This window comes from Lytechinus variegatus, chromosome 2 (genome assembly GCF_018143015.1).
Source record: "Lytechinus variegatus isolate NC3 chromosome 2, Lvar_3.0, whole genome shotgun sequence".
Classification (NCBI taxonomy): Eukaryota; Metazoa; Echinodermata; class Echinoidea; order Temnopleuroida; family Toxopneustidae; genus Lytechinus; species Lytechinus variegatus.
This window is the reverse complement of record NC_054741.1, coordinates 65,853,573-65,859,185: the sequence shown is the minus strand read 5'-3', so window position 1 is coordinate 65,859,185 and position 5,613 is coordinate 65,853,573.

The window sequence follows — 5,613 nt, the reverse complement described above, 5'->3', positions numbered from 1 at the left end:
CACGCAAGTACGTCGCGACGTCCCATTAGCGACATTTATCATGTTTATATAAATTTAGATCCTACCGTGTCAATTCAACCAAGAGTCATGGTAGTATTCTAAGTTTAGTCATTTCCACATCGGGATGGGGCGGAAAAAAAGATGTTCCAGTTCGGCAGCTAGAGGTTGATCTATTTATTCTACTTTGACTCAAACAGTATAGGCCTACATTTTAGTTTAATAGGCTTACATCCAAGCAGGATAACATTGTTTATAAGGCGCGATCTCAAATATTTTGATATGAATTTTGTTTTGATCAGGGAAGAGTTTCATCAACATTTTCGTCTGACAAGTCATATCTGACAAATTTCCTTGATTTTTGTGGGATGAAACATACATGTACTTTGTCCATTGATGAAGACCTCCCCTGAGAATATTCTAAACAGTTTTTGGTCATCATAAACAAGGTGCATAAATTATCTAACTAAACAGTGTCATTGCCAGCGTGAAGTTTGTCCTTAAATGTGCTCTTTAAAGTCGAGCAGCACCGTCAATACTTATTTATAATTCATAATCATGAGATATATAACTTCGCTTTTCAAAATATTGAATGAAGATTCCAAAATGGCATATTTCAATCCATATTTCTGCGTTCATCGATCCTCCGTCGAGCTGCTGTATAGATGAATGACATTGACGTCACACCCCGAACAAAGCTGACAGCAGCTAATACATGTAGGGCCGTCGCTAAGGGGGGGGGGGTGCGAAACCCCCTACTAATTTGGATATCGTTGGTAAATCAGCCCTGCCGTCGGAAAAAATAAAAAAAAAAGGAGCGAGAAGGAAAAAAAATAAAGAAAGAAAAAGATGAAAGAAAAAGGGAAAGAAGAGAAAGAGAAAAATACAGAAAGGAAAAAAGAAAGGAAGGAAGAAAGAAATGGACATAGAGGAAGAGAAAAACGAAAGGAAGGCAAAATCAAAGAGAGGATGAATGGGGATACACAATGTTTTGATTATATAGGTAAACCTGTGTGTCAGACTGTCGGTGTAATTCAAGATGCCGAGTCTTAGACATGTTAGATGTTTGCAAAATAATTATAGATTGTCTCTTACGCAAGCGCAGGCATAGGCGGCGGAAGCGGGGGGACGGTGGGGACGTTTCCCCCCCCTAAATTTTAGCTGGGAGGGACGGTCCCCCCTAAAAAAAATTGATAATTTTTTTTTTTTTTTTTTTGTCAAATTTTTTTTATACGTCCCACCCTGAATTCACGTGGGCACCCCTGAAACGTGTGTTGTCCCCCCTAAAATTTAGGTTGATGACCTTTTTTTTTTTTTGCTTGTCAAAAATTGTTTGGTTAGCAAGTACTAAAATTTAGGTTGATAACCTTTTTGGGGGGCGCTTTTCAATTCAAATTTTTTACCTGTGTCCATCCCGAAATTTCAGGTGGACACCCCCTAAATTTTTTGGCTTCCGCCGCCAATGAGCGCAGGGCTACTGGACTGACGCTTTTCGGGAAAATGACAAACTGTCGGGTCACGCAAGTCTGTTCCAAATGCTCCATCTACCCTGTTCTTAGTTGGTCTTTGAGTTCCCATATCTTTTTCGGTAAAAGTAATGCCAATTTGCATACTATTATCTTTAAATTACGATTTTTGTTTTGCAATGCGATCGTCATGTTCATAGGGAGCTCCCTGTAGGTTACCGACAATGATTAGAAAGTTCCGGTTAAAGGTCCAAATCTCAAAATTTTCCGCTTGAGCTTCGCGCTCGCATTAAGATACACAGAGTGTTAAAATTAATATGCAAATCTGAGTTTATTCTTTATAAAAAAAAAGTTTGAAAATGTTAAGTTTTCAAGTTAAAACTTCTCAGATCGCAGCTGTACCGACAGTAATAAAAATGTCCCGGTTTAAAGTCTAAATAAAAAAACAGCGCGCTCACATGAAAATTACCCTTTCGGGGAAGTACTACATGTATACCAAAACTTTCAGCTCGCCCTTTGCACTTGCACATTGAGATACACAGCTTGTTCACTTACATATGCAGAATCTAAATTTGTTCTTCATAGAAAAACGTGTGAAAATGTTAAGTTTTCAAGTCAAAGTATTTTCTTTCATGTTGGACAGTGCTTAAATTGTTCCCTTTTGGGTCAGTAAATCAAAATTTAAGCTCGCGCTACGCGTTCGCATTATGTTTATTGCGATACACAGCTTGTTCAATTACAGATGCATAAACTGAATTTTTTTAATGTAAAAACATGTTTAAACGTTTAGTTTTCAAGTCAAATATTTCAGAATTTTCAGCTAGCGCTTCGCGCTCGCATTAATGTTTATTGAGATACCAAGCTTGTTCAATTACAGATGCAGGAACTGGGTTTGTTGAAATGTTAACACATAAAAAAAATATTAAGTTTTCAAGTCAAAATTATCAGCTCGAGCTTTGCGCTCACATCATTCAGTGATATCCTTTCTTATCATGATTTAAAAAATGCATGGAATGTCCGATTTAATGCCCTTTTTACACAGGATTTTCTTAACCCCGGACTATCGCTAACCCCGTACTATCCTTAACCCCGTACTATTTTTTTTCCTTTTCACACATGCCAAATTGTTATTGCTAACCCCGGATAAGGAATGCTTGCTTTTTACACACGAAACTCACTAACCCCGGACTAGCGGTTTTTTTCGATCATTCGTAGTACAAGTGCTTCACTCGTACACTTTTTACACACGCTACAATTTCCTTAACCCCGTACTATAGGTGGGGCCAAATTGCCATATAGCCCCACCTATAGTAAGGGGTTAAGCTTAGCCCACTTTCGTTTTACACATGCGATCTTAACCCCGTACTATTGCTCTTAGCACCGCAATTGGTGGGATAACCCTGCTTTTTTGCAGGGCCAAATAATCCCGTACTATAGGTGGGGTTAGCCCACTTTGCAAAAACGCTGTGTAAAACGAAAGTGGGCTAAGCTTAACCCCGTACTATAGGTGGGGCTAAATTGCCATTTAGCCCCACCAATAGTACGGGGTTAAGGAAATTTTAGCCTGTCTAAATCATGTTCATGATTGCCAAAAACTAAAGTGTTGAAAATGTCAAATTTTCAGGTTGTAAAATAAAAAAATAATAATTTTACGCTCACAACAGTTACATAGTTCAGTAAGTCTACGGCTTTTACCGGTATTGTGATATCAATTTTTTATATATATAAATGACAGCTGTTGATAAGAGTTTTTGGATATGGAAATTGACATTAGTAAAGAAAGTGATTATAATAACAATGATGATAATGGTGGGGAAGTAGGTCAACTCGAAGGAAGGAGGGAAGGAAGGAAGATGAAGAAGAAAAAAAGGCACCCGTTTTTTATGCTGAACGAGATCAAATGCTTTACTTTTTAATAAACCCCTCAAAAAAGTTCTGCAACTCAAGTTTGAGTGCTAATAAATTTCTTAGTGTGCCATCATCATATGTAAAAGTGGTAGGATTGGAAAGTATGATTATTCCTCTTTACGATCATGTCTCATTTGTAATGCTGGTGCTATCATGAAATACACAGACATTATAAATATGCATCAATGTAAAATATGAAATGTTGCAAAATTTGTTGCCATGTCATGTTTGAGTTCTGCGACTCAAACTGCAAGTTTGAGTGCTAATAGATTTCTTAATGTGCCATCATCATGTGTAAAAGTGATTTCTTTAGAAAGCATGATTATTCTTCTTTACAATCATGTGTCATTTGTAATGCTAGTGTCATCTTGAAATACACACACATGATAATACACAGCAATGTTAGAAATGAAATATTGCAAAGTGCGTCGTTTCCAATAGCGAATTTCCAATTGTTTCGAGAATAAACCGAGTGCATTCACTGTCACCTGCATGGTGGAAATTCTTAAGAAATGGAGACTCTTGTTAGAAATCAATGCATTTTGCAACATTTCACTTCTGACTTTTCTCAATGTTCAGGGTGGTTGCATATTCCATGATTACATAATCAAAGCAAATGGCATGTCGTTGTAAAGAGGAGTAATTCAGCTTTTCAATAATACCAGTTTCATCTTTTATACTTCATAAACTAAAAAGATATCATCCCCCAAAACTGAGTTGCAAAACTTTTTTTGAGGGGTTTATATTGACTTGAAAAGGGATCTGTTAAGGACTATTTGTAATGACTTGTGGAGAAGATACGTAGTTTTTCTTTAATTCCGACCTGGGTCCCGTAACACAAAGGTTAGCCATTGATATTACGCTTGATTTTTACGATTTATTATACATTGTAGTTAATGTAATCAATCGTAGAATATTTTTCTACGATCATTGCTTAGCTTTGTGTTAAGGGCCCTTGGAGGTGCGAGGTTGAAGTTTTGATACCCAACCCGCCAAAACCAGACATATTCCTTTATTAAAATAATTAAAAAATAAGTGGGGATATGATATTACCTGCTTGCTCATTGCATATGTAACATTGTTTGACCGCAATAACGCGAAACTCTAAAATACCATATCTTTTTTTTATGGACATCCGTCTTGAACTCGCCCCACAAAAAGTAGCGTTGTTACGCTTTTCAATTTATTATGAATTTGGTGTCATGTGGAAGCCGAGTACAAGCTATATTTAGGCTTAATAGTATTAGCGTATACATGGTATATGCATATTGATTTGTGTCACTTTGCTGAATAAAATGAATAAAACACGGTTAGTTGATGGGTAGTGCAGTACACATTCCTTGCGACTCTATGGGATTGTTGTATTACTAGTTTTAAACGTGCCTTACTTTGGTTTTGAAGGGGCTAGCGTTTGATTTTGGTCTCATTTTACAGCTAAATACAATTATACAATCATCAGCTATTACAGTTCATTGGAAATTTAAGGTAACAACTGTTAAAAATCTCGCTTTTCGATGTTTGAAATTAACATAAATTCGCATATCAAACTTACCTTGATTAAACTATTGAATCCCCTATTATATATCATTCGAAAATGGGATTTCGTGAGCAATACAAATTTGATAACTAATTCATGGTATGGGCAAAAATGAGAAAATAAATAGGCCTATAGACGTCAGGTATATAGCTAATGAGTGTCCCAAATATTATTCCACTCATAAAATATGAGCAGTATATCCTATACCTAATTTTTATTGCCACATTTGGAATCCTTATTAAATTTCCTTTCAGAAAGTATTTTTTTCTTCAAAATTATGACCGTTATCGTTAGACTTGGGTGACCTTACACAAATGGGGCGAGTTCAAAACATATGGCCTTATTCCTTCCGATTTTAATGAAATCTAACAATTCAGATTTATTGCAACGATCCATCAGACACACTTAAATTAAATATTTATGAACCACCAGCAGAACAAAACAAAATCTCAATCAAGTAATCAAGTGTTGCAGAGGCTGTTTTTATTACATTTCTTGAATCGTTCATCGAATGCGATAGACTCCCTCTTTCTTGTTGTTTTTAACTTTAGAGGGATTTACTTGATCGGTCGTGAAATAGATAATAATATAGAGACATATATATATATATATATATATATATATATATATGTATGTATACATTGTATATATATATATATATATATATATATATATATATATATATATATATATATATATATATAT